This window comes from Anomaloglossus baeobatrachus, chromosome 4 (genome assembly GCF_048569485.1).
Source record: "Anomaloglossus baeobatrachus isolate aAnoBae1 chromosome 4, aAnoBae1.hap1, whole genome shotgun sequence".
In the NCBI taxonomy this organism is placed as follows: domain Eukaryota; kingdom Metazoa; phylum Chordata; class Amphibia; order Anura; family Aromobatidae; genus Anomaloglossus; species Anomaloglossus baeobatrachus.
In genome coordinates this window covers 647,663,429-647,691,133 of record NC_134356.1, presented here as the reverse complement: position 1 = coordinate 647,691,133, position 27,705 = coordinate 647,663,429, and the positions used below count along the sequence as shown (strand labels likewise).

The window sequence follows — 27,705 nt, the reverse complement described above, 5'->3', positions numbered from 1 at the left end:
AAGGTAAGAATGATTTCCGATATGAGCTCAAATGGCTTTTTGTGCAAAAGAATGGAATGAATGGCTAAAAGCTCTTGTGGTCAGCATTTTTTCGCTGCAAAGAGCAATTTTAAACTAAACTAACTTTGTCTGCAAGGTATGTGTCGACCTTTGAATGCAGGAACTATTGCAGAAAAAAGTGGCACTCCCCTAGCAGAAATTGAACCAGTAAACTAAGAAAACTGCTTGCTAGATAATATGAGATATTCCACAGAGTTTCAGAAAACATATGGGGTTTTAAAAAAAAAAAAAAAAAAAAAAAAAAAAAAAAAAAGAGTGTTGCCTTCACTAAAAAGCTGTTTTTCATTTCAGTAGTTGAATCTTGCCTCATTTGAGTTGGAGTTAACAGGTCAATTCGATATATTGAAGATTGTAAGTTTTTTCCTCAGACAGTACGTAGTTTCCTCATTATCTTTGGCAGGAGAGCCTAGAAACTTTACCATTCAGTTCCAATATTCTATGGATAAGTAAGGAAATTGGAGGTCAAATGACAGGCCACAATGGCCAACCAATTGCGTCGGCCTTTGAATGTCAAAACAAGCACAGAAAAATTAGCATTCCCATACCAGGAGTCGAACCCGGGCCGCCTGGGTGAGAACCAGGAATCCTAACCGCTAGACCATATGGGAAATGTTGTGCTGTATAGTTGATGATGTGGAAAAAAAGAACTTTATTTCTATAAGTAAGCAACTTCTGCACGTTTGCACCAGAAGCTTTCCTTGTTAGCACAATAGGTGGCGCGTCAATCTCAAACTCTTAAGGTCATGATTGTGATCCTCACATGTGGCACTTTTCTTTGGAGATTTTGTCTCCATCTTGTCTAGAGAGCCACATTTGTTTCCACTGAGTACCAAAAATCAACAATTATATATTGAGGGGTTTGAGTCCATTTACACCAAGTAGTTGGAAGTCGAAGGTAAGAATGATTTCCGATATGAGCTCAAATGGCTTTTTGTGCAAAAGAATGGAATGAATGGCTAAAAGCTCTTGTGGTCAGCATTTTTTCGCTGCAAAGAGCAATTTTAAACTAAACTAACTTTGCCTGCAAGGTATGTGTCGATCTTTGAATGCAGGAACTATTGCAGAAAAAAGTGGCACTCCCCTAGCAGAAATTGAACCAGTAAACTATGAAAACTGCTTGCTAATTAATATGAGATATTCCACAGAGTTTCAGAAAACATATGGGGTTTTAAAAAAAAAAAAAAAAAAAAAAAAAAAAAAAAAAAAAAGAGTGTTGCCTTCACTAAAAAGCTGTTTTTCATTTCAGTAGTTGAATCTTGCCTCATTTGAGTTGGAGTTAACAGGTCAATTCGATATATTGAAGATTGTAAGTTTTTTCCTCAGACAGTACGTAGTTTCCTCATTATCTTTGGCAGGAGAGCCTAGAAACTTTACCATTCAGTTCCAATATTCTATGGATAAGTAAGGAAATTGGAGGTCAAATGACAGGCCACAATGGCCAACCAATTGCGTCGGCCTTTGAATGTCAAAACAAGCACAGAAAAAGTAGCATTCCCATACCAGGAGTCGAACCCGGGCCGCCTGGGTGAGAACCAGGAATCCTAACCGCTAGACCATATGGGAAATGTTGTGCTGTATAGTTGATGATGTGGAAAAAAAGAACTTTATTTCTATAAGTAAGCAACTTCTGCACGTTTGCACCAGAAGCTTTCCTTGTTAGCACAATAGGTGACGCGTCAATCTCAAACTCTTAAGGTCATGATTGTGATCCTCACATGTGGCACTTTTCTTTGGAGATTTTGTCTCCATCTTGTCTAGAGAGCCACATTTGTTTCCACTGAGTACCAAAAATCAACAATTATATATTGAGGGGTTTGAGTCCATTTACACCAAGTAGTTGGAAGTCGAAGGTAAGAATGATTTCCGATATGAGCTCAAATGGCTTTTTGTGCAAAAGAATGGTATGAATGGCTAAAAGCTCTTGTGGTCAGCATTTTTTCGCTGCAAAGAGCAATTTTAAACTAAACTAACTTTGTCTGCAAGGTATGTGTCGACCTTTGAATGCAGGAACTATTGCAGAAAAAAGTGGCACTCCCCTAGCAGAAATTGAACCAGTAAACTAAGAAAACTGCTTGCTAATTAATATGAGATATTCCACAGAGTTTCAGAAAACATATGGGGTTTTAAAAAAAAAAAAAAAAAAAAAAAGAGTGTTGCCTTCACTAAAAAGCTGTTTTTCATTTCAGTAGTGGAATCTTGCCTCATTTGAGTTGGAGTTAACAGGTCAATTCGATATATTGAAGATTGTAAGTTTTTTCCTCAGACAGTACGTAGTTTCCTCATTATCTTTGGCAGGAGAGCCTAGAAACTTTACCATTCAGTTCCAATACTCTATGGATAAGTAAGGAAATTGGAGGTCAAATGACAGGCCACAATGGCCAACCAATTGCATCGGCCTTTGAATGTCAAAACAAGCACAGAAAAATTAGCATTCCCATATCGGGAGTCGAACCCGGGCCGCCTGGGTGAGAACCAGGAATCCTAACCACTAGACCATATGGGAAATGTTGTGCTGTGTAGTCGGTGATGTGGAAAAAAAGAACTTTATTTCTATGAGTAAGCAACTTCTGCACGTTTGCAACAGAAGCTTTCCTTGTTAGCACAATAGGTGGCGCGTCAATCTCAAACTCTTAAGGTCATGATTGTGATCTTCACATGTGGCACTTTTCTTTGGAGATTTTGTCTCCATCTTGTCTAGAGAGCCACATTTGTTTCCACTGAGTACCAAAAATCAACAATTATATATTGAGGGGTTTGAGTCCATTTACACCAAGTAGTTGGACGTCGAAGGTAAGAATGATTTCCGATATGAGCTCAAATGGCTTTTTGTGCAAAAGAATGGAATGAATGGCTAAAAGCTCTTGTGGTCAGCATTTTTCGCTGCAAAGAGCAATTTTAAACTAAACTAACTTTGTCTGCAAGGTATGTGTCGACCTTTGAATGCAGGAACTATTGCAGAAAAAAGTGGCACTCCCCTAGCAGAAATTGAACCAGTAAACTAAGAAAACTGCTTGCTAATTAATATGAGATATTCCACAGAGTTTCAGAAAACATATGGGGTTTTAAAAAAAAAAAAAAAAAAAAAAAAGAGTGTTGCCTTCACTAAAAAGCTGTTTTTCATTTCAGTAGTGGAATCTTGCCTCATTTGAGTTGGAGTTAACAGGTCAATTCGATATATTGAAGATTGTAAGTTTTTTCCTCAGACAGTACGTAGTTTCCTCATTATCTTTGGCAGGAGAGCCTAGAAACTTTACCATTCAGTTCCAATATTCTATGGATAAGTAAGGAAATTGGAGGTCAAATGACAGGCCACAATGGCCAACCAATTGCGTCGGCCTTTGAATGTCAAAACAAGCACAGAAAAATTAGCATTCCCATACCGGGAGTCGAACCCGGGCCGCCTGGGTGAGAACCAGGAATCCTAACCGCTAGACCATATGGGAAATGTTGTGCTGTATAGTTGATGATGTGGAAAAAAAGAACTTTATTTCTATAAGTAAGCAACTTCTGCACGTTTGCACCAGAAGCTTTCCTTGTTAGCACAATAGGTGGCGCGTCAATCTCAAACTCTTAAGGTCATGATTGTGATCCTCACATGTGGCACTTTTCTTTGGAGATTTTGTCTCCATCTTGTCTAGAGAGCCACATTTGTTTCCACTGAGTACCAAAAATCAACAATTATATATTGAGGGGTTTGAGTCCATTTACACCAAGTAGTTGGAAGTCGAAGGTAAGAATGATTTCTGATATGAGCTCAAATGGCTTTTTGTGCAAAAGAATGGAATGAATGGCTAAAAGCTCTTGTGGTCAGCATTTTTTCGCTGCAAAGAGCAATTTTAAACTAAACTAACTTTGTCTGCAAGGTATGTGTCGACCTTTGAATGCAGGAACTATTGCAGAAAAAAGTGGCACTCCCCTAGCAGAAATTGAACCAGTAAACTAAGAAAACTGCTTGCTAGATAATATGAGATATTCCACAGAGTTTCAGAAAACATATGGGGTTTTAAAAAAAAAAAAAAGAGTGTTGCCTTCACTAAAAAGCTGTTTTTCATTTCAGTAGTTGAATCTTGCCTCATTTGAGTTGGAGTTAACAGGTCAATTCGATATATTGAAGATTGTAAGTTTTTTCCTCAGACAGTACGTAGTTTCCTCATTATCTTTGGCAGGAGAGCCTAGAAACTTTACCATTCAGTTCCAATATTCTATGGATAAGTAAGGAAATTGGAGGTCAAATGACAGGCCACAATGGCCAACCAATTGCGTCGGCCTTTGAATGTCAAAACAAGCACAGAAAAATTAGCATTCCCATACCAGGAGTCGAACCCGGGCCGCCTGGGTGAGAACCAGGAATCCTAACCGCTAGACCATATGGGAAATGTTGTGCTGTATAGTTGATGATGTGGAAAAAAAGAACTTTATTTCTATAAGTAAGCAACTTCTGCACGTTTGCACCAGAAGCTTTCCTTGTTAGCACAATAGGTGGCGCGTCAATCTCAAACTCTTAAGGTCATGATTGTGATCCTCACATGTGGCACTTTTCTTTGGAGATTTTGTCTCCATCTTGTCTAGAGAGCCACATTTGTTTCCACTGAGTACCAAAAATCAACAATTATATATTGAGGGGTTTGAGTCCATTTACACCAAGTAGTTGGAAGTCGAAGGTAAGAATGATTTCCGATATGAGCTCAAATGGCTTTTTGTGCAAAAGAATGGAATGAATGGCTAAAAGCTCTTGTGGTCAGCATTTTTTCGCTGCAAAGAGCAATTTTAAACTAAACTAACTTTGTCTGCAAGGTATGTGTCGACCTTTGAATGCAGGAACTATTGCAGAAAAAAGTGGCACTCCCCTAGCAGAAATTGAACCAGTAAACTAAGAAAACTGCTTGCTAATTAATATGAGATATTCCACAGAGTTTCAGAAAACATATGGGGTTTTAAAAAAAAAAAAAAAAAAAAAAAAAAAGAGTGTTGCCTTCACTAAAAAGCTGTTTTTCATTTCAGTAGTTGAATCTTGCCTCATTTGAGTTGGAGTTAACAGGTCAATTCGATATATTGAAGATTGTAAGTTTTTTCCTCAGACAGTACGTAGTTTCCTCATTATCTTTGGCAGGAGAGCCTAGAAACTTTACCATTCAGTTCCAATATTCTATGGATAAGTAAGGAAATTGGAGGTCAAATGACAGGCCACAATGGCCAACCAATTGCGTCGGCCTTTGAATGTCAAAACAAGCACAGAAAAATTAGCATTCCCATACCGGGAGTCGAACCCGGGCCGCCTGAGTGAGAACCAGGAATCCTAACCGCTAGACCATATGGGAAATGTTGTGCTGTATAGTTGATGATGTGGAAAAAAAGAACTTTATTTCTATAAGTAAGCAACTTCTGCACGTTTGCACCAGAAGCTTTCCTTGTTAGCACAATAGGTGGCGCGTCAATCTCAAACTCTTAAGGTCATGATTGTGATCCTCACATGTGGCACTTTTCTTTGGAGATTTTGTCTCCATCTTGTCTAGAGAGCCACATTTGTTTCCACTGAGTACCAAAAATCAACAATTATATATTGAGGGGTTTGAGTCCATTTACACCAAGTAGTTGGAAGTCGAAGGTAAGAATGATTTCCGATATGAGCTCAAATGGCTTTTTGTGCAAAAGAATGGAATGAATGGCTAAAAGCTCTTGTGGTCAGCATTTTTTCGCTGCAAAGAGCAATTTTAAACTAAACTAACTTTGTCTGCAAGGTATGTGTCGACCTTTGAATGCAGGAACTATTGCAGAAAAAAGTGGCACTCCCCTAGTAGAAATTGAACCAGTAAACTAAGAAAACTGCTTGCTAATTAATATGAGATATTCCACAGAGTTTCAGAAAACATATGGGGTTTTAAAAAAAAAAAAAAAAAAAAAAAAAAAAAAGAGTGTTGCCTTCACTAAAAAGCTGTTTTTCATTTCAGTAGTTGAATCTTGCCTCATTTGAGTTGGAGTTAACAGGTCAATTCGATATATTGAAGATTGTAAGTTTTTTCCTCAGACAGTACGTAGTTTCCTCATTATCTTTGGCAGGAGAGCCTAGAAACTTTACCATTCAGTTCCAATATTCTATGGATAAGTAAGGAAATTGGAGGTCAAATGACAGGCCACAATGGCCAACCAATTGCGTCGGCCTTTGAATGTCAAAACAAGCACAGAAAAATTAGCATTCCCATACCGGGAGTCGAACCCGGGCCGCCTGGGTGAGAACCAGGAATCCTAACCGCTAGACCATATGGGAAATGTTGTGCTGTATAGTTGATGATGTGGAAAAAAAGAACTTTATTTCTATAAGTAAGCAACTTCTGCACGTTTGCACCAGAAGCTTTCCTTGTTAGCACAATAGGTGGCGCGTCAATCTCAAACTCTTAAGGTCATGATTGTGATCCTCACATGTGGCACTTTTCTTTGGAGATTTTGTCTCCATCTTGTCTAGAGAGCCACATTTGTTTCCACTGAGTACCAAAAATCAACAATTATATATTGAGGGGTTTGAGTCCATTTACACCAAGTAGTTGGAAGTCGAAGGTAAGAATGATTTCTGATATGAGCTCAAATGGCTTTTTGTGCAAAAGAATGGAATGAATGGCTAAAAGCTCTTGTGGTCAGCATTTTTTCGCTGCAAAGAGCAATTTTAAACTAAACTAACTTTGTCTGCAAGGTATGTGTCGACCTTTGAATGCAGGAACTATTGCAGAAAAAAGTGGCACTCCCCTAGCAGAAATTGAACCAGTAAACTAAGAAAACTGCTTGCTAGATAATATGAGATATTCCACAGAGTTTCAGAAAACATATGGGGTTTTAAAAAAAAAAAAAAGAGTGTTGCCTTCACTAAAAAGCTGTTTTTCATTTCAGTAGTTGAATCTTGCCTCATTTGAGTTGGAGTTAACAGGTCAATTCGATATATTGAAGATTGTAAGTTTTTTCCTCAGACAGTACGTAGTTTCCTCATTATCTTTGGCAGGAGAGCCTAGAAACTTTACCATTCAGTTCCAATATTCTATGGATAAGTAAGGAAATTGGAGGTCAAATGACAGGCCACAATGGCCAACCAATTGCGTCGGCCTTTGAATGTCAAAACAAGCACAGAAAAATTAGCATTCCCATACCAGGAGTCGAACCCGGGCCGCCTGGGTGAGAACCAGGAATCCTAACCGCTAGACCATATGGGAAATGTTGTGCTGTATAGTTGATGATGTGGAAAAAAAGAACTTTATTTCTATAAGTAAGCAACTTCTGCACGTTTGCACCAGAAGCTTTCCTTGTTAGCACAATAGGTGGCGCGTCAATCTCAAACTCTTAAGGTCATGATTGTGATCCTCACATGTGGCACTTTTCTTTGGAGATTTTGTCTCCATCTTGTCTAGAGAGCCACATTTGTTTCCACTGAGTACCAAAAATCAACAATTATATATTGAGGGGTTTGAGTCCATTTACACCAAGTAGTTGGAAGTCGAAGGTAAGAATGATTTCCGATATGAGCTCAAATGGCTTTTTGTGCAAAAGAATGGAATGAATGGCTAAAAGCTCTTGTGGTCAGCATTTTTTCGCTGCAAAGAGCAATTTTAAACTAAACTAACTTTGTCTGCAAGGTATGTGTCGACCTTTGAATGCAGGAACTATTGCAGAAAAAAGTGGCACTCCCCTAGCAGAAATTGAACCAGTAAACTAAGAAAACTGCTTGCTAATTAATATGAGATATTCCACAGAGTTTCAGAAAACATATGGGGTTTTAAAAAAAAAAAAAAAAAAAAAAAAAAAAGAGTGTTGCCTTCACTAAAAAGCTGTTTTTCATTTCAGTAGTTGAATCTTGCCTCATTTGAGTTGTAGTTAACAGGTCAATTCGATATATTGAAGATTGTAAGTTTTTTCCTCAGACAGTACGTAGTTTCCTCATTATCTTTGGCAGGAGAGCCTAGAAACTTTACCATTCAGTTCCAATATTCTATGGATAAGTAAGGAAATTGGAGGTCAAATGACAGGCCACAATGGCCAACCAATTGCGTCGGCCTTTGAATGTCAAAACAAGCACAGAAAAATTAGCATTCCCATACCGGGAGTCGAACCCGGGCCGCCTGGGTGAGAACCAGGAATCCTAACCGCTAGACCATATGGGAAATGTTGTGCTGTATAGTTGATGATGTGGAAAAAAAGAACTTTATTTCTATAAGTAAGCAACTTCTGCACGTTTGCACCAGAAGCTTTCCTTGTTAGCACAATAGGTGGCGCGTCAATCTCAAACTCTTAAGGTCATGATTGTGATCCTCACATGTGGCACTTTTCTTTGGAGATTTTGTCTCCATCTTGTCTAGAGAGCCACATTTGTTTCCACTGAGTACCAAAAATCAACAATTATATATTGAGGGGTTTGAGTCCATTTACACCAAGTAGTTGGAAGTCGAAGGTAAGAATGATTTCCGATATGAGCTCAAATGGCTTTTTGTGCAAAAGAATGGAATGAATGGCTAAAAGCTCTTGTGGTCAGCATTTTTTCGCTGCAAAGAGCAATTTTAAACTAAACTAACTTTGTCTGCAAGGTATGTGTCGACCTTTGAATGCAGGAACTATTGCAGAAAAAAGTGGCACTCCCCTAGCAGAAATTGAACCAGTAAACTAAGAAAACTGCTTGCTAATTAATATGAGATATTCCACAGAGTTTCAGAAAACATATGGGGTTTTAAAAAAAAAAAAAAAAAAAAAAAAAAAAAAAAGAGTGTTGCCTTCACTAAAAAGCTGTTTTTCATTTCAGTAGTTGAATCTTGCCTCATTTGAGTTGGAGTTAACAGGTCAATTCGATATATTGAAGATTGTAAGTTTTTTCCTCAGACAGTACGTAGTTTCCTCATTATCTTTGGCAGGAGAGCCTAGAAACTTTACCATTCAGTTCCAATATTCTATGGATAAGTAAGGAAATTGGAGGTCAAATGACAGGCCACAATGGCCAACCAATTGCGTCGGCCTTTGAATGTCAAAACAAGCACAGAAAAATTAGCATTCCCATACCGGGAGTCGAACCCGGGCCGCCTGGGTGAGAACCAGGAATCCTAACCGCTAGACCATATGGGAAATGTTGTGCTGTATAGTTGATGATGTGGAAAAAAAGAACTTTATTTCTATAAGTAAGCAACTTCTGCACGTTTGCACCAGAAGCTTTCCTTGTTAGCACAATAGGTGGCGCGTCAATCTCAAACTCTTAAGGTCATGATTGTGATCCTCACATGTGGCATTTTTCTTTGGAGATTTTGTCTCCATCTTGTCTAGAGAGCCACATTTGTTTCCACTGAGTACCAAAAATCAACAATTATATATTGAGGGGTTTGAGTCCATTTACACCAAGTAGTTGGAAGTCGAAGGTAAGAATGATTTCCGATATGAGCTCAAATGGCTTTTTGTGCAAAAGAATGGAATGAATGGCTAAAAGCTCTTGTGGTCAGCATTTTTTCGCTGCAAAGAGCAATTTTAAACTAAACTAACTTTGTCTGCAAGGTATGTGTCGACCTTTGAATGCAGGAACTATTGCAGAAAAAAGTGGCACTCCCCTAGCAGAAATTGAACCAGTAAACTAAGAAAACTGCTTGCTAATTAATATGAGATATTCCACAGAGTTTCAGAAAACATATGGGGTTTTAAAAAAAAAAAAAAAAGAGTGTTGCCTTCACTAAAAAGCTGTTTTTCATTTCAGTAGTGGAATCTTGCCTCATTTGAGTTGGAGTTAACAGGTCAATTCGATATATTGAAGATTGTAAGTTTTTTCCTCAGACAGTACGTAGTTTCCTCATTATCTTTGGCAGGAGAGCCTAGAAACTTTACCATTCAGTTCCAATATTCTATGGATAAGTAAGGAAATTGGAGGTCAAATGACAGGCCACAATGGCCAACCAATTGCATCGGCCTTTGAATGTCAAAACAAGCACAGAAAAATTAGCATTCCCATATCGGGAGTCGAACCCGGGCCGCCTGGGTGAGAACCAGGAATCCTAACCACTAGACCATATGGGAAATGTTGTGCTGTGTAGTCGGTGATGTGGAAAAAAAGAACTTTATTTCTTTGAGTAAGCAACTTCTGCACGTTTGCAACAGAAGCTTTCCTTGTTAGCACAATAGGTGGCGCGTCAATCTCAAACTCTTAAGGTCATGATTGTAATCTTCACATGTGGCACTTTTCTTTGGAGATTTTGTCTCCATCTTGTCTAGAGAGCCACATTTGTTTCCACTGAGTACCAAAAATCAACAATTATATATTGAGGGGTTTGAGTCCATTTACACCAAGTAGTTGGAAGTCGAAGGTAAGAATGATTTCCGATATGAGCTCAAATGGCTTTTTGTGCAAAAGAATGGAATGAATGGCTAAAAGCTCTTGTGGTCAGCATTTTTTCGCTGCAAAGAGCAATTTTAAACTAAACTAACTTTGTCTGCAAGGTATGTGTCGACCTTTGAATGCAGGAACTATTGCAGAAAAAAGTGGCACTCCCCTAGCAGAAATTGAACCAGTAAACTAAGAAAACTGCTTGCTAATTAATATGAGATATTCCACAGAGTTTCAGAAAACATATGGGGTTTTAAAAAAAAAAAAAAAAAAAAAAAAAAAAAAAGAGTGTTGCCTTCACTAAAAAGCTGTTTTTCATTTCAGTAGTTGAATCTTGCCTCATTTGAGTTGGAGTTAACAGGTCAATTCGATATATTGAAGATTGTAAGTTTTTTCCTCAGACAGTACGTAGTTTCCTCATTATCTTTGGCAGGAGAGCCTAGAAACTTTACCATTCAGTTCCAATATTCTATGGATAAGTAAGGAAATTGGAGGTCAAATGACAGGCCACAATGGCCAACCAATTGCGTCGGCCTTTGAATGTCAAAACAAGCACAGAAAAATTAGCATTCCCATACCGGGAGTCGAACCCGGGCCGCCTGGGTGAGAACCAGGAATCCTAACCGCTAGACCATATGGGAAATGTTGTGCTGTATAGTTGATGATGTGGAAAAAAAGAACTTTATTTCTATAAGTAAGCAACTTCTGCACGTTTGCACCAGAAGCTTTCCTTGTTAGCACAATAGGTGGCGCGTCAATCTCAAACTCTTAAGGTCATGATTGTGATCCTCACATGTGGCACTTTTCTTTGGAGATTTTGTCTCCATCTTGTCTAGAGAGCCACATTTGTTTCCACTGAGTACCAAAAATCAACAATTATATATTGAGGGGTTTGAGTCCATTTACACCAAGTAGTTGGAAGTCGAAGGTAAGAATGATTTCCGATATGAGCTCAAATGGCTTTTTGTGCAAAAGAATGGAATGAATGGCTAAAAGCTCTTGTGGTCAGCATTTTTTCGCTGCAAAGAGCAATTTTAAACTAAACTAACTTTGTCTGCAAGGTATGTGTCGACCTTTGAATGCAGGAACTATTGCAGAAAAAAGTGGCACTCCCCTAGCAGAAATTGAACCAGTAAACTAAGAAAACTGCTTGCTAATTAATATGAGATATTCCACAGAGTTTCAGAAAACATATGGGGTTTTAAAAAAAAAAAAAAAAGAGTGTTGCCTTCACTAAAAAGCTGTTTTTCATTTCAGTAGTGGAATCTTGCCTCATTTGAGTTGGAGTTAACAGGTCAATTCGATATATTGAAGATTGTAAGTTTTTTCCTCAGACAGTACGTAGTTTCCTCATTATCTTTGGCAGGAGAGCCTAGAAACTTTACCATTCAGTTCCAATATTCTATGGATAAGTAAGGAAATTGGAGGTCAAATGACAGGCCACAATGGCCAACCAATTGCATCGGCCTTTGAATGTCAAAACAAGCACAGAAAAATTAGCATTCCCATATCGGGAGTCGAACCCGGGCCGCCTGGGTGAGAACCAGGAATCCTAACCACTAGACCATATGGGAAATGTTGTGCTGTGTAGTCGGTGATGTGGAAAAAAAGAACTTTATTTCTATGAGTAAGCAACTTCTGCACGTTTGCAACAGAAGCTTTCCTTGTTAGCACAATAGGTGGCGCGTCAATCTCAAACTCTTAAGGTCATGATTGTGATCTTCACATGTGGCACTTTTCTTTGGAGATTTTGTCTCCATCTTGTCTAGAGAGCCACATTTGTTTCCACTGAGTACCAAAAATCAACAATTATATATTGAGGGGTTTGAGTCCATTTACACCAAGTAGTTGGACGTCGAAGGTAAGAATGATTTCCGATATGAGCTCAAATGGCTTTTTGTGCAAAAGAATGGAATGAATGGCTAAAAGCTCTTGTGGTCAGCATTTTTCGCTGCAAAGAGCAATTTTAAACTAAACTAACTTTGTCTGCAAGGTATGTGTCGACCTTTGAATGCAGGAACTATTGCAGAAAAAAGTGGCACCCCCCTAGCAGAAATTGAACCAGTAAACTAAGAAAACTGCTTGCTAATTAATATGAGATATTCCACAGAGTTTCAGAAAACATATGGGGTTTTAAAAAAAAAAAAAAAAAAAAAAAAAGAGTGTTGCCTTCACTAAAAAGCTGTTTTTCATTTCAGTAGTGGAATCTTGCCTCATTTGAGTTGGAGTTAACAGGTCAATTCGATATATTGAAGATTGTAAGTTTTTTCCTCAGACAGTACGTAGTTTCCTCATTATCTTTGGCAGGAGAGCCTAGAAACTTTACCATTCAGTTCCAATATTCTATGGATAAGTAAGGAAATTGGAGGTCAAATGACAGGCCACAATGGCCAACCAATTGCGTCGGCCTTTGAATGTCAAAACAAGCACAGAAAAATTAGCATTCCCATACCGGGAGTCGAACCCGGGCCGCCTGGGTGAGAACCAGGAATCCTAACCGCTAGACCATATGGGAAATGTTGTGCTGTATAGTTGATGATGTGGAAAAAAAGAACTTTATTTCTATAAGTAAGCAACTTCTGCACGTTTGCACCAGAAGCTTTCCTTGTTAGCACAATAGGTGGCGCGTCAATCTCAAACTCTTAAGGTCATGATTGTGATCCTCACATGTGGCACTTTTCTTTGGAGATTTTGTCTCCATCTTGTCTAGAGAGCCACATTTGTTTCCACTGAGTACCAAAAATCAACAATTATATATTGAGGGGTTTGAGTCCATTTACACCAAGTAGTTGGAAGTCGAAGGTAAGAATGATTTCCGATATGAGCTCAAATGGCTTTTTGTGCAAAAGAATGGAATGAATGGCTAAAAGCTCTTGTGGTCAGCATTTTTTCGCTGCAAAGAGCAATTTTAAACTAAACTAACTTTGTCTGCAAGGTATGTGTCGACCTTTGAATGCAGGAACTATTGCAGAAAAAAGTGGCACTCCCCTAGCAGAAATTGAACCAGTAAACTAAGAAAACTGCTTGCTAATTAATATGAGATATTCCACAGAGTTTCAGAAAACATATGGGGTTTTAAAAAAAAAAAAAAAAGAGTGTTGCCTTCACTAAAAAGCTGTTTTTCATTTCAGTAGTGGAATCTTGCCTCATTTGAGTTGGAGTTAACAGGTCAATTCGATATATTGAAGATTGTAAGTTTTTTCCTCAGACAGTACGTAGTTTCCTCATTATCTTTGGCAGGAGAGCCTAGAAACTTTACCATTCAGTTCCAATATTCTATGGATAAGTAAGGAAATTGGAGGTCAAATGACAGGCCACAATGGCCAACCAATTGCATCGGCCTTTGAATGTCAAAACAAGCACAGAAAAATTAGCATTCCCATATCGGGAGTCGAACCCGGGCCGCCTGGGTGAGAACCAGGAATCCTAACCACTAGACCATATGGGAAATGTTGTGCTGTGTAGTCGGTGATGTGGAAAAAAAGAACTTTATTTCTATGAGTAAGCAACTTCTGCACGTTTGCAACAGAAGCTTTCCTTGTTAGCACAATAGGTGGCGCGTCAATCTCAAACTCTTAAGGTCATGATTGTGATCTTCACATGTGGCACTTTTCTTTGGAGATTTTGTCTCCATCTTGTCTAGAGAGCCACATTTGTTTCCACTGAGTACCAAAAATCAACAATTATATATTGAGGGGTTTGAGTCCATTTACACCAAGTAGTTGGACGTCGAAGGTAAGAATGATTTCCGATATGAGCTCAAATGGCTTTTTGTGCAAAAGAATGGAATGAATGGCTAAAAGCTCTTGTGGTCAGCATTTTTCGCTGCAAAGAGCAATTTTAAACTAAACTAACTTTGTCTGCAAGGTATGTGTCGACCTTTGAATGCAGGAACTATTGCAGAAAAAAGTGGCACTCCCCTAGCAGAAATTGAACCAGTAAACTAAGAAAACTGCTTGCTAATTAATATGAGATATTCCACAGAGTTTCAGAAAACATATGGGGTTTTAAAAAAAAAAAAAAAAAAAAAAAAAAGAGTGTTGCCTTCACTAAAAAGCTGTTTTTCATTTCAGTAGTGGAATCTTGCCTCATTTGAGTTGGAGTTAACAGGTCAATTCGATATATTGAAGATTGTAAGTTTTTTCCTCAGACAGTACGTAGTTTCCTCATTATCTTTGGCAGGAGAGCCTAGAAACTTTACCATTCAGTTCCAATATTCTATGGATAAGTAAGGAAATTGGAGGTCAAATGACAGGCCACAATGGCCAACCAATTGCGTCGGCCTTTGAATGTCAAAACAAGCACAGAAAAATTAGCATTCCCATACCGGGAGTCGAACCCGGGCCGCCTGGGTGAGAACCAGGAATCCTAACCGCTAGACCATATGGGAAATGTTGTGCTGTATAGTTGATGATGTGGAAAAAAAGAACTTTATTTCTATAAGTAAGCAACTTCTGCACGTTTGCACCAGAAGCTTTCCTTGTTAGCACAATAGGTGGCGCGTCAATCTCAAACTCTTAAGGTCATGATTGTGATCCTCACATGTGGCACTTTTCTTTGGAGATTTTGTCTCCATCTTGTCTAGAGAGCCACATTTGTTTCCACTGAGTACCAAAAATCAACAATTATATATTGAGGGGTTTGAGTCCATTTACACCAAGTAGTTGGAAGTCGAAGGTAAGAATGATTTCCGATATGAGCTCAAATGGCTTTTTGTGCAAAAGAATGGAATGAATGGCTAAAAGCTCTTGTGGTCAGCATTTTTTCGCTGCAAAGAGCAATTTTAAACTAAACTAACTTTGTCTGCAAGGTATGTGTCGACCTTTGAATGCAGGAACTATTGCAGAAAAAAGTGGCACTCCCCTAGCAGAAATTGAACCAGTAAACTAAGAAAACTGCTTGCTAATTAATATGAGATATTCCACAGAGTTTCAGAAAACATATGGGGTTTTAAAAAAAAAAAAAAAAAAAAAAAAAAAAAAAAAAAAGAGTGTTGCCTTCACTAAAAAGCTGTTTTTCATTTCAGTAGTGGAATCTTGCCTCATTTGAGTTGGAGTTAACAGGTCAATTCGATATATTGAAGATTGTAAGTTTTTTCCTCAGACAGTACGTAGTTTCCTCATTATCTTTGGCAGGAGAGCCTAGAAACTTTACCATTCAGTTCCAATATTCTATGGATTAGTAAGGAAATTGGAGGTCAAAAGACAGGCCACAATGGCCAACCAATTGCGTCGGCCTTTGAATGTCAAAACAAGCACAGAAAAATTAGCATTCCCATACCGGGAGTCGAACCCGGGCCGCCTGGGTGAGAACCAGGAATCCTAACCGCTAGACCATATGGGAAATGTTGTGCTGTGTAGTCGATGATGTGGAAAAAAAGAACTTTATTTCTACGAGTAAGCAACTTCTGCACGTTTGCAACAGAAGCTTTCCTTGTTAGCACAATAGGTGGCGCGTCAATCTCAAACTCTTAAGGTCATGATTGTGATCCTCACATGTGGGACTTTTCTTTGGAGATTTTGTCTCCATCTTGTCTAGAGAGCCACATTTGTTTCCACTGAGTACCAAAAATCAACAATTATATATTGAAGGGTTTGAGTCCATTTACACCAAGTAGTTGGAAGTCGAAGGTAAGAATGATTTCCGATATGAGCTCAAATGGCTTTTTGTGCAAAAGAATGGAATGAATGGCTAAAAGCTCTTGTGGTCAGCATTTTTTCGCTGCAAAGAGCAATTTTAAACTAAACTAACTTTGTCTGCAAGGTATGTGTCGACCTTTGAATGCAGGAACTATTGCAGAAAAAAGTGGCACTCCCCTAGCAGAAATTGAACCAGTAAACTAAGAAAACTGCTTGCTAATTAATATGAGATATTCCACAGAGTTTCAGAAAACATATGGGGTTTTAAAAAAAAAAAAAAAAAAAAAAAAAAAAAAAAGAGTGTTGCCTTCACTAAAAAGCTGTTTTTCATTTCAGTAGTTGAATCTTGCCTCATTTGAGTTGGAGTTAACAGGTCAATTCGATATATTGAAGATTGTAAGTTTTTTCCTCAGACAGTACGTAGTTTCCTCATTATCTTTGGCAGGAGAGCCTAGAAACTTTACCATTCAGTTCCAATATTCTATGGATAAGTAAGGAAATTGGGGGTCAAATGACAGGCCACAATGGCCAACCAATTGCGTCGGCCTTTGAATGTCAAAACAAGCACAGAAAAATTAGCATTCCCATACCGGGAGTCGAACCCGGGCCGCCTGGGTGAGAACCAGGAATCCTAACCGCTAGACCATATGGGAAATGTTGTGCTGTATAGTTGATGATGTGGAAAAAAAGAACTTTATTTCTATAAGTAAGCAACTTCTGCACGTTTGCACCAGAAGCTTTCCTTGTTAGCACAATAGGTGGCGCGTCAATCTCAAACTCTTAAGGTCATGATTGTGATCCTCACATGTGGCACTTTTCTTTGGAGATTTTGTCTCCATCTTGTCTAGAGAGCCACATTTGTTTCCACTGAGTACCAAAAATCAACAATTATATATTGAGGGGTTTGAGTCCATTTACACCAAGTAGTTGGAAGTCGAAGGTAAGAATGATTTCCGATATGAGCTCAAATGGCTTTTTGTGCAAAAGAATGGAATGAATGGCTAAAAGCTCTTGTGGTCAGCATTTTTTCGCTGCAAAGAGCAATTTTAAACTAAACTAACTTTGTCTGCAAGGTATGTGTCGACCTTTGAATGCAGGAACTATTGCAGAAAAAAGTGGCACTCCCCTAGCAGAAATTGAACCAGTAAACTAAGAAAACTGCTTGCTAATTAATATGAGATATTCCACAGAGTTTCAGAAAACATATGGGGTTTTAAAAAAAAAAAAAAAAAAAAAAGAGTGTTGCCTTCACTAAAAAGCTGTTTTTCATTTCAGTAGTGGAATCTTGCCTCATTTGAGTTGGAGTTAACAGGTCAATTCGATATATTGAAGATTGTAAGTTTTTTCCTCAGACAGTACGTAGTTTCCTCATTATCTTTGGCAGGAGAGCCTAGAAACTTTACCATTCAGTTCCAATATTCTATGGATAAGTAAGGAAATTGGAGGTCAAATGACAGGCCACAATGGCCAACCAATTGCATCGGCCTTTGAATGTCAAAACAAGCACAGAAAAATTAGCATTCCCATATCGGGAGTCGAACCCGGGCCGCCTGGGTGAGAACCAGGAATCCTAACCACTAGACCATATGGGAAATGTTGTGCTGTGTAGTCGGTGATGTGGAAAAAAAGAACTTTATTTCTATGAGTAAGCAACTTCTGCACGTTTGCAACAGAAGCTTTCCTTGTTAGCACAATAGGTGGCGCGTCAATCTCAAACTCTTAAGGTCATGATTGTGATCTTCACATGTGGCACTTTTCTTTGGAGATTTTGTCTCCATCTTGTCTAGAGAGCCACATTTGTTTCCACTGAGTACCAAAAATCAACAATTATATATTGAGGGGTTTGAGTCCATTTACACCAAGTAGTTGGACGTCGAAGGTAAGAATGATTTCCGATATGAGCTCAAATGGCTTTTTGTGCAAAAGAATGGAATGAATGGCTAAAAGCTCTTGTGGTCAGCATTTTTCGCTGCAAAGAGCAATTTTAAACTAAACTAACTTTGTCTGCAAGGTATGTGTCGACCTTTGAATGCAGGAACTATTGCAGAAAAAAGTGGCACTCCCCTAGCAGAAATTGAACCAGTAAACTAAGAAAACTGCTTGCTAATTAATATGAGATATTCCACAGAGTTTCAGAAAACATATGGGGTTTTAAAAAAAAAAAAAAAAAAAAAAAAAAGAGTGTTGCCTTCACTAAAAAGCTGTTTTTCATTTCAGTAGTGGAATCTTGCCTCATTTGAGTTGGAGTTAACAGGTCAATTCGATATATTGAAGATTGTAAGTTTTTTCCTCAGACAGTACGTAGTTTCCTCATTATCTTTGGCAGGAGAGCCTAGAAACTTTACCATTCAGTTCCAATATTCTATGGATAAGTAAGGAAATTGGAGGTCAAATGACAGGCCACAATGGCCAACCAATTGCATCGGCCTTTGAATGTCAAAACAAGCACAGAAAAATTAGCATTCCCATATCGGGAGTCGAACCCGGGCCGCCTGGGTGAGAACCAGGAATCCTAACCACTAGACCATATGGGAAATGTTGTGCTGTGTAGTCGGTGATGTGGAAAAAAAGAACTTTATTTCTATGAGTAAGCAACTTCTGCACGTTTGCAACAGAAGCTTTCCTTGTTAGCACAATAGGTGGCGCGTCAATCTCAAACTCTTAAGGTCATGATTGTGATCTTCACATGTGGCACTTTTCTTTGGAGATTTTGTCTCCATCTTGTCTAGAGAGCCACATTTGTTTCCACTGAGTACCAAAAATCAACAATTATATATTGAGGGGTTTGAGTCCATTTACACCAAGTAGTTGGACGTCGAAGGTAAGAATGATTTCCGATATGAGCTCAAATGGCTTTTTGTGCAAAAGAATGGAATGAATGGCTAAAAGCTCTTGTGGTCAGCATTTTTCGCTGCAAAGAGCAATTTTAAACTAAACTAACTTTGTCTGCAAGGTATGTGTCGACCTTTGAATGCAGGAACTATTGCAGAAAAAAGTGGCACTCCCCTAGCAGAAATTGAACCAGTAAACTAAGAAAACTGCTTGCTAATTAATATGAGATATTCCACAGAGTTTCAGAAAACATATGGGGTTTTAAAAAAAAAAAAAAAAAAAAAAAAAAGAGTGTTGCCTTCACTAAAAAGCTGTTTTTCATTTCAGTAGTGGAATCTTGCCTCATTTGAGTTGGAGTTAACAGGTCAATTCGATATATTGAAGATTGTAAGTTTTTTCCTCAGACAGTACGTAGTTTCCTCATTATCTTTGGCAGGAGAGCCTAGAAACTTTACCATTCAGTTCCAATATTCTATGGATAAGTAAGGAAATTGGAGGTCAAATGACAGGCCACAATGGCCAACCAATTGCGTCGGCCTTTGAATGTCAAAACAAGCACAGAAAAATTAGCATTCCCATACCGGGAGTCGAACCCGGGCCGCCTGGGTGAGAACCAGGAATCCTAACCGCTAGACCATATGGGAAATGTTGTGCTGTATAGTTGATGATGTGGAAAAAAAGAACTTTATTTCTATAAGTAAGCAACTTCTGCACGTTTGCACCAGAAGCTTTCCTTGTTAGCACAATAGGTGGCGCGTCAATCTCAAACTCTTAAGGTCATGATTGTGATCCTCACATGTGGCACTTTTCTTTGGAGATTTTGTCTCCATCTTGTCTAGAGAGCCACATTTGTTTCCACTGAGTACCAAAAATCAACAATTATATATTGAGGGGTTTGAGTCCATTTACACCAAGTAGTTGGAAGTCGAAGGTAAGAATGATTTCCGATATGAGCTCAAATGGCTTTTTGTGCAAAAGAATGGAATGAATGGCTAAAAGCTCTTGTGGTCAGCATTTTTTCGCTGCAAAGAGCAATTTTAAACTAAACTAACTTTGTCTGCAAGGTATGTGTCGACCTTTGAATGCAGGAACTATTGCAGAAAAAAGTGGCACTCCCCTAGCAGAAATTGAACCAGTAAACTAAGAAAACTGCTTGCTAATTAATATGAGATATTCCACAGAGTTTCAGAAAACATATGGGGTTTTAAAAAAAAAAAAAAAAAAAAAAAAAAAAAAAAAAAGAGTGTTGCCTTCACTAAAAAGCTGTTTTTCATTTCAGTAGTGGAATCTTGCCTCATTTGAGTTGGAGTTAACAGGTCAATTCGATATATTGAAGATTGTAAGTTTTTTCCTCAGACAGTACGTAGTTTCCTCATTATCTTTGGCAGGAGAGCCTAGAAACTTTACCATTCAGTTCCAATATTCTATGGATTAGTAAGGAAATTGGAGGTCAAAAGACAGGCCACAATGGCCAACCAATTGCGTCGGCCTTTGAATGTCAAAACAAGCACAGAAAAATTAGCATTCCCATACCGGGAGTCGAACCCGGGCCGCCTGGGTGAGAACCAGGAATCCTAACCGCTAGACCATATGGGAAATGTTGTGCTGTGTAGTCGATGATGTGGAAAAAAAGAACTTTATTTCTACGAGTAAGCAACTTCTGCACGTTTGCAACAGAAGCTTTCCTTGTTAGCACAATAGGTGGCGCGTCAATCTCAAACTCTTAAGGTCATGATTGTGATCCTCACATGTGGGACTTTTCTTTGGAGATTTTGTCTCCATCTTGTCTAGAGAGCCACATTTGTTTCCACTGAGTACCAAAAATCAACAATTATATATTGAAGGGTTTGAGTCCATTTACACCAAGTAGTTGGAAGTCGAAGGTAAGAATGATTTCCGATATGAGCTCAAATGGCTTTTTGTGCAAAAGAATGGAATGAATGGCTAAAAGCTCTTGTGGTCAGCATTTTTTCGCTGCAAAGAGCAATTTTAAACTAAACTAACTTTGTCTGCAAGGTATGTGTCGACCTTTGAATGCAGGAACTATTGCAGAAAAAAGTGGCACTCCCCTAGCAGAAATTGAACCAGTAAACTAAGAAAACTGCTTGCTAATTAATATGAGATATTCCACAGAGTTTCAGAAAACATATGGGGTTTTAAAAAAAAAAAAAAAAAAAAAAAAAAAAAAAAAGAGTGTTGCCTTCACTAAAAAGCTGTTTTTCATTTCAGTAGTTGAATCTTGCCTCATTTGAGTTGGAGTTAACAGGTCAATTCGATATATTGAAGATTGTAAGTTTTTTCCTCAGACAGTACGTAGTTTCCTCATTATCTTTGGCAGGAGAGCCTAGAAACTTTACCATTCAGTTCCAATATTCTATGGATAAGTAAGGAAATTGGGGGTCAAATGACAGGCCACAATGGCCAACCAATTGCGTCGGCCTTTGAATGTCAAAACAAGCACAGAAAAATTAGCATTCCCATATCGGGAGTCGAACCCGGGCCGCCTGGGTGAGAACCAGGAATCCTAACCGCTAGACCATATGGGAAATGTTGTGCTGTATAGTTGATGATGTGGAAAAAAAGAACTTTATTTCTATAAGTAAGCAACTTCTGCACGTTTGCACCAGAAGCTTTCCTTGTTAGCACAATAGGTGGCGCGTCAATCTCAAACTCTTAAGGTCATGATTGTGATCCTCACATGTGGCACTTTTCTTTGGAGATTTTGTCTCCATCTTGTCTAGAGAGCCACATTTGTTTCCACTGAGTACCAAAAATCAACAATTATATATTGAGGGGTTTGAGTCCATTTACACCAAGTAGTTGGAAGTCGAAGGTAAGAATGATTTCCGATATGAGCTCAAATGGCTTTTTGTGCAAAAGAATGGAATGAATGGCTAAAAGCTCTTGTGGTCAGCATTTTTTCGCTGCAAAGAGCAATTTTAAACTAAACTAACTTTGTCTGCAAGGTATGTGTCGACCTTTGAATGCAGGAACTATTGCAGAAAAAAGTGGCACTCCCCTAGCAGAAATTGAACCAGTAAACTAAGAAAACTGCTTGCTAATTAATATGAGATATTCCACAGAGTTTCAGAAAACATATGGGGTTTTAAAAAAAAAAAAAAAAAAAAAAGAGTGTTGCCTTCACTAAAAAGCTGTTTTTCATTTCAGTAGTGGAATCTTGCCTCATTTGAGTTGGAGTTAACAGGTCAATTCGATATATTGAAGATTGTAAGTTTTTTCCTCAGACAGTACGTAGTTTCCTCATTATCTTTGGCAGGAGAGCCTAGAAACTTTACCATTCAGTTCCAATATTCTATGGATAAGTAAGGAAATTGGAGGTCAAATGACAGGCCACAATGGCCAACCAATTGCATCGGCCTTTGAATGTCAAAACAAGCACAGAAAAATTAGCATTCCCATATCGGGAGTCGAACCCGGGCCGCCTGGGTGAGAACCAGGAATCCTAACCACTAGACCATATGGGAAATGTTGTGCTGTGTAGTCGGTGATGTGGAAAAAAAGAACTTTATTTCTATGAGTAAGCAACTTCTGCACGTTTGCAACAGAAGCTTTCCTTGTTAGCACAATAGGTGGCGCGTCAATCTCAAACTCTTAAGGTCATGATTGTGATCTTCACATGTGGCACTTTTCTTTGGAGATTTTGTCTCCATCTTGTCTAGAGAGCCACATTTGTTTCCACTGAGTACCAAAAATCAACAATTATATATTGAGGGGTTTGAGTCCATTTACACCAAGTAGTTGGACGTCGAAGGTAAGAATGATTTCCGATATGAGCTCAAATGGCTTTTTGTGCAAAAGAATGGAATGAATGGCTAAAAGCTCTTGTGGTCAGCATTTTTCGCTGCAAAGAGCAATTTTAAACTAAACTAACTTTGTCTGCAAGGTATGTGTCGACCTTTGAATGCAGGAACTATTGCAGAAAAAAGTGGCACTCCCCTAGCAGAAATTGAACCAGTAAACTAAGAAAACTGCTTGCTAATTAATATGAGATATTCCACAGAGTTTCAGAAAACATATGGGGTTTTAAAAAAAAAAAAAAAAAAAAAAAAAGAGTGTTGCCTTCACTAAAAAGCTGTTTTTCATTTCAGTAGTGGAATCTTGCCTCATTTGAGTTGGAGTTAACAGGTCAATTCGATATATTGAAGATTGTAAGTTTTTTCCTCAGACAGTATGTAGTTTCCTCATTATCTTTGGCAGGAGAGCCTAGAAACTTTACCATTCAGTTCCAATATTCTATGGATAAGTAAGGAAATTGGAGGTCAAATGACAGGCCACAATGGCCAACCAATTGCGTCGGCCTTTGAATGTCAAAACAAGCACAGAAAAATTAGCATTCCCATACCGGGAGTCGAACCCGGGCCGCCTGGGTGAGAACCAGGAATCCTAACCGCTAGACCATATGGGAAATGTTGTGCTGTATAGTTGATGATGTGGAAAAAAAGAACTTTATTTCTATAAGTAAGCAACTTCTGCACGTTTGCACCAGAAGCTTTCCTTGTTAGCACAATAGGTGGCGCGTCAATCTCAAACTCTTAAGGTCATGATTGTGATCCTCACATGTGGCACTTTTCTTTGGAGATTTTGTCTCCATCTTGTCTAGAGAGCCACATTTGTTTCCACTGAGTACCAAAAATCAACAATTATATATTGAGGGGTTTGAGTCCATTTACACCAAGTAGTTGGAAGTCGAAGGTAAGAATGATTTCCGATATGAGCTCAAATGGCTTTTTGTGCAAAAGAATGGAATGAATGGCTAAAAGCTCTTGTGGTCAGCATTTTTTCGCTGCAAAGAGCAATTTTAAACTAAACTAACTTTGTCTGCAAGGTATGTGTCGACCTTTGAATGCAGGAACTATTGCAGAAAAAAGTGGCACTCCCCTAGCAGAAATTGAACCAGTAAACTAAGAAAACTGCTTGCTAATTAATATGAGATATTCCACAGAGTTTCAGAAAACATATGGGGTTTTAAAAAAAAAAAAAAAAAAAAAAGAGTGTTGCCTTCACTAAAAAGCTGTTTTTCATTTCAGTAGTGGAATCTTGCCTCATTTGAGTTGGAGTTAACAGGTCAATTCAATATATTGAAGATTGTAAGTTTTTTCCTCAGACAGTACGTAGTTTCCTCATTATCTTTGGCAGGAGAGCCTAGAAACTTTACCATTCAGTTCCAATATTCTATGGATAAGTAAGGAAATTGGAGGTCAAATGACAGGCCACAATGGCCAACCAATTGCATCGGCCTTTGAATGTCAAAACAAGCACAGAAAAATTAGCATTCCCATATCGGGAGTCGAACCCGGGCCGCCTGGGTGAGAACCAGGAATCCTAACCACTAGACCATATGGGAAATGTTGTGCTGTGTAGTCGGTGATGTGGAAAAAAAGAACTTTATTTCTATGAGTAAGCAACTTCTGCACGTTTGCAACAGAAGCTTTCCTTGTTAGCACAATAGGTGGCGCGTCAATCTCAAACTCTTAAGGTCATGATTGTGATCTTCACATGTGGCACTTTTCTTTGGAGATTTTGTCTCCATCTTGTCTAGAGAGCCACATTTGTTTCCACTGAGTACCAAAAATCAACAATTATATATTGAGGGGTTTGAGTCCATTTACACCAAGTAGTTGGACGTCGAAGGTAAGAATGATTTCCGATATGAGCTCAAATGGCTTTTTGTGCAAAAGAATGGAATGAATGGCTAAAAGCTCTTGTGGTCAGCATTTTTCGCTGCAAAGAGCAATTTTAAACTAAACTAACTTTGTCTGCAAGGTATGTGTCGACCTTTGAATGCAGGAACTATTGCAGAAAAAAGTGGCACTCCCCTAGCAGGAATTGAACCAGTAAACTAAGAAAACTGCTTGCTAATTAATATGAGATATTCCACAGAGTTTCAGAAAACATATGGGGTTTTAAAAAAAAAAAAAAAAAAAAAAAAAAGAGTGTTGCCTTCACTAAAAAGCTGTTTTTCATTTCAGTAGTGGAATCTTGCCTCATTTGAGTTGGAGTTAACAGGTCAATTCGATATATTGAAGATTGTAAGTTTTTTCCTCAGACAGTACGTAGTTTCCTCATTATCTTTGGCAGGAGAGCCTAGAAACTTTACCATTCAGTTCCAATATTCTATGGATAAGTAAGGAAATTGGAGGTCAAATGACAGGCCACAATGGCCAACCAATTGCGTCGGCCTTTGAATGTCAAAACAAGCACAGAAAAATTAGCATTCCCATACCGGGAGTCGAACCCGGGCCGCCTGGGTGAGAACCAGGAATCCTAACCGCTAGACCATATGGGAAATGTTGTGCTGTATAGTTGATGATGTGGAAAAAAAGAACTTTATTTCTATAAGTAAGCAACTTCTGCACGTTTGCACCAGAAGCTTTCCTTGTTAGCACAATAGGTGGCGCGTCAATCTCAAACTCTTAAGGTCATGATTGTGATCCTCACATGTGGCACTTTTCTTTGGAGATTTTGTCTCCATCTTGTCTAGAGAGCCACATTTGTTTCCACTGAGTACCAAAAATCAACAATTATATATTGAGGGGTTTGAGTCCATTTACACCAAGTAGTTGGAAGTCGAAGGTAAGAATGATTTCCGATATGAGCTCAAATGGCTTTTTGTGCAAAAGAATGGAATGAATGGCTAAAAGCTCTTGTGGTCAGCATTTTTTCGCTGCAAAGAGCAATTTTAAACTAAACTAACTTTGTCTGCAAGGTATGTGTCGACCTTTGAATGCAGGAACTATTGCAGAAAAAAGTGGCACTCCCCTAGCAGAAATTGAACCAGTAAACTAAGAAAACTGCTTGCTAATTAATATGAGATATTCCACAGAGTTTCAGAAAACATATGGGGTTTTAAAAAAAAAAAAAAAAAAAAAAAAAAAAAGAGTGTTGCCTTCACTAAAAAGCTGTTTTTCATTTCAGTAGTGGAATCTTGCCTCATTTGAGTTGGAGTTAACAGGTCAATTCGATATATTGAAGATTGTAAGTTTTTTCCTCAGACAGTACGTAGTTTCCTCATTATCTTTGGCAGGAGAGCCTAGAAACTTTACCATTCAGTTCCAATATTCTATGGATTAGTAAGGAAATTGGAGGTCAAAAGACAGGCCACAATGGCCAACCAATTGCGTCGGCCTTTGAATGTCAAAACAAGCACAGAAAAATTAGCATTCCCATACCGGGAGTCGAACCCGGGCCGCCTGGGTGAGAACCAGGAATCCTAACCGCTAGACCATATGGGAAATGTTGTGCTGTGTAGTCGATGATGTGGAAAAAAAGAACTTTATTTCTACGAGTAAGCAACTTCTGCACGTTTGCAACAGAAGCTTTCCTTGTTAGCACAATAGGTGGCGCGTCAATCTCAAACTCTTAAGGTCATGATTGTGATCCTCACATGTGGGACTTTTCTTTGGAGATTTTGTCTCCATCTTGTCTAGAGAGCCACATTTGTTTCCACTGAGTACCAAAAATCAACAATTATATATTGAAGGGTTTGAGTCCATTTACACCAAGTAGTTGGAAGTCGAAGGTAAGAATGATTTCCGATATGAGCTCAAATGGCTTTTTGTGCAAAAGAATGGAATGAATGGCTAAAAGCTCTTGTGGTCAGCATTTTTTCGCTGCAAAGAGCAATTTTAAACTAAACTAACTTTGTCTGCAAGGTATGTGTCGACCTTTGAATGCAGGAACTATTGCAGAAAAAAGTGGCACTCCCCTAGCAGAAATTGAACCAGTAAACTAAGAAAACTGCTTGCTAATTAATATGAGATATTCCACAGAGTTTCAGAAAACATATGGGGTTTTAAAAAAAAAAAAAAAAAAAAAAAAAAAAAAAGAGTGTTGCCTTCACTAAAAAGCTGTTTTTCATTTCAGTAGTTGAATCTTGCCTCATTTGAGTTGGAGTTAACAGGTCAATTCGATATATTGAAGATTGTAAGTTTTTTCCTCAGACAGTACGTAGTTTCCTCATTATCTTTGGCAGGAGAGCCTAGAAACTTTACCATTCAGTTCCAATATTCTATGGATAAGTAAGGAAATTGGGGGTCAAATGACAGGCCACAATGGCCAACCAATTGCGTCGGCCTTTGAATGTCAAAACAAGCACAGAAAAATTAGCATTCCCATACCGGGAGTCGAACCCAGGCCGCCTGGGTGAGAACCAGGAATCCTAACCGCTAGACCATATGGGAAATGTTGTGCTGTATAGTTGATGATGTGGAAAAAAAGAACTTTATTTCTATAAGTAAGCAACTTCTGCACGTTTGCACCAGAAGCTTTCCTTGTTAGCACAATAGGTGGCGCGTCAATCTCAAACTCTTAAGGTCATGATTGTGATCCTCACATGTGGCACTTTTCTTTGGAGATTTTGTCTCCATCTTGTCTAGAGAGCCACATTTGTTTCCACTGAGTACCAAAAATCAACAATTATATATTGAGGGGTTTGAGTCCATTTACACCAAGTAGTTGGAAGTCGAAGGTAAGAATGATTTCCGATATGAGCTCAAATGGCTTTTTGTGCAAAAGAATGGAATGAATGGCTAAAAGCTCTTGTGGTCAGCATTTTTTCGCTGCAAAGAGCAATTTTAAACTAAACTAACTTTGTCTGCAAGGTATGTGTCGACCTTTGAATGCAGGAACTATTGCAGAAAAAAGTGGCACTCCCCTAGCAGAAATTGAACCAGTAAACTAAGAAAACTGCTTGCTAATTAATATGAGATATTCCACAGAGTTTCAGAAAACATATGGGGTTTTAAAAAAAAAAAAAAAAAAAAAAGAGTGTTGCCTTCACTAAAAAGCTGTTTTTCATTTCAGTAGTGGAATCTTGCCTCATTT

General features: G+C 38.5%; 14 non-coding genes across 14 annotated transcripts; all 14 read right to left on the bottom strand.

Moving 5' to 3' along the window:
- Positions 1-3,431: 3,431 nt before the first annotated feature.
- Positions 3,432-3,503, bottom strand: TRNAE-CUC (transfer RNA glutamic acid (anticodon CUC)). The gene has a single exon. It is a non-coding gene; the product is annotated as a tRNA-Glu (tRNA).
- A 2,750-nt stretch (positions 3,504-6,253) lies between these two features.
- TRNAE-CUC (transfer RNA glutamic acid (anticodon CUC)) lies at positions 6,254-6,325 on the bottom strand. Its single transcript has one exon. It is a non-coding gene; the product is annotated as a tRNA-Glu (tRNA).
- Positions 6,326-8,129: 1,804 nt separating this feature from the next.
- On the bottom strand, positions 8,130-8,201 carry TRNAE-CUC (transfer RNA glutamic acid (anticodon CUC)). The gene has a single exon. It is a non-coding gene; the product is annotated as a tRNA-Glu (tRNA).
- Positions 8,202-9,078: 877 nt separating this feature from the next.
- Positions 9,079-9,150, bottom strand: TRNAE-CUC (transfer RNA glutamic acid (anticodon CUC)). The gene has a single exon. It is a non-coding gene; the product is annotated as a tRNA-Glu (tRNA).
- A 1,809-nt stretch (positions 9,151-10,959) lies between these two features.
- TRNAE-CUC (transfer RNA glutamic acid (anticodon CUC)) lies at positions 10,960-11,031 on the bottom strand. Its single transcript has one exon. It is a non-coding gene; the product is annotated as a tRNA-Glu (tRNA).
- Positions 11,032-12,833: 1,802 nt separating this feature from the next.
- On the bottom strand, positions 12,834-12,905 carry TRNAE-CUC (transfer RNA glutamic acid (anticodon CUC)). Its single transcript has one exon. It is a non-coding gene; the product is annotated as a tRNA-Glu (tRNA).
- Positions 12,906-14,708: 1,803 nt separating this feature from the next.
- TRNAE-CUC (transfer RNA glutamic acid (anticodon CUC)) lies at positions 14,709-14,780 on the bottom strand. The gene has a single exon. It is a non-coding gene; the product is annotated as a tRNA-Glu (tRNA).
- Positions 14,781-15,661: 881 nt separating this feature from the next.
- TRNAE-CUC (transfer RNA glutamic acid (anticodon CUC)) lies at positions 15,662-15,733 on the bottom strand. The gene has a single exon. It is a non-coding gene; the product is annotated as a tRNA-Glu (tRNA).
- An 877-nt stretch (positions 15,734-16,610) lies between these two features.
- Positions 16,611-16,682, bottom strand: TRNAE-CUC (transfer RNA glutamic acid (anticodon CUC)). Its single transcript has one exon. It is a non-coding gene; the product is annotated as a tRNA-Glu (tRNA).
- A 2,751-nt stretch (positions 16,683-19,433) lies between these two features.
- On the bottom strand, positions 19,434-19,505 carry TRNAE-CUC (transfer RNA glutamic acid (anticodon CUC)). The gene has a single exon. It is a non-coding gene; the product is annotated as a tRNA-Glu (tRNA).
- An 880-nt stretch (positions 19,506-20,385) lies between these two features.
- On the bottom strand, positions 20,386-20,457 carry TRNAE-CUC (transfer RNA glutamic acid (anticodon CUC)). The gene has a single exon. It is a non-coding gene; the product is annotated as a tRNA-Glu (tRNA).
- Positions 20,458-23,215: 2,758 nt separating this feature from the next.
- TRNAE-CUC (transfer RNA glutamic acid (anticodon CUC)) lies at positions 23,216-23,287 on the bottom strand. The gene has a single exon. It is a non-coding gene; the product is annotated as a tRNA-Glu (tRNA).
- Positions 23,288-25,096: 1,809 nt separating this feature from the next.
- Positions 25,097-25,168, bottom strand: TRNAE-CUC (transfer RNA glutamic acid (anticodon CUC)). Its single transcript has one exon. It is a non-coding gene; the product is annotated as a tRNA-Glu (tRNA).
- An 874-nt stretch (positions 25,169-26,042) lies between these two features.
- TRNAE-CUC (transfer RNA glutamic acid (anticodon CUC)) lies at positions 26,043-26,114 on the bottom strand. The gene has a single exon. It is a non-coding gene; the product is annotated as a tRNA-Glu (tRNA).
- Between the last annotated feature and the right edge of the window lie 1,591 nt (positions 26,115-27,705).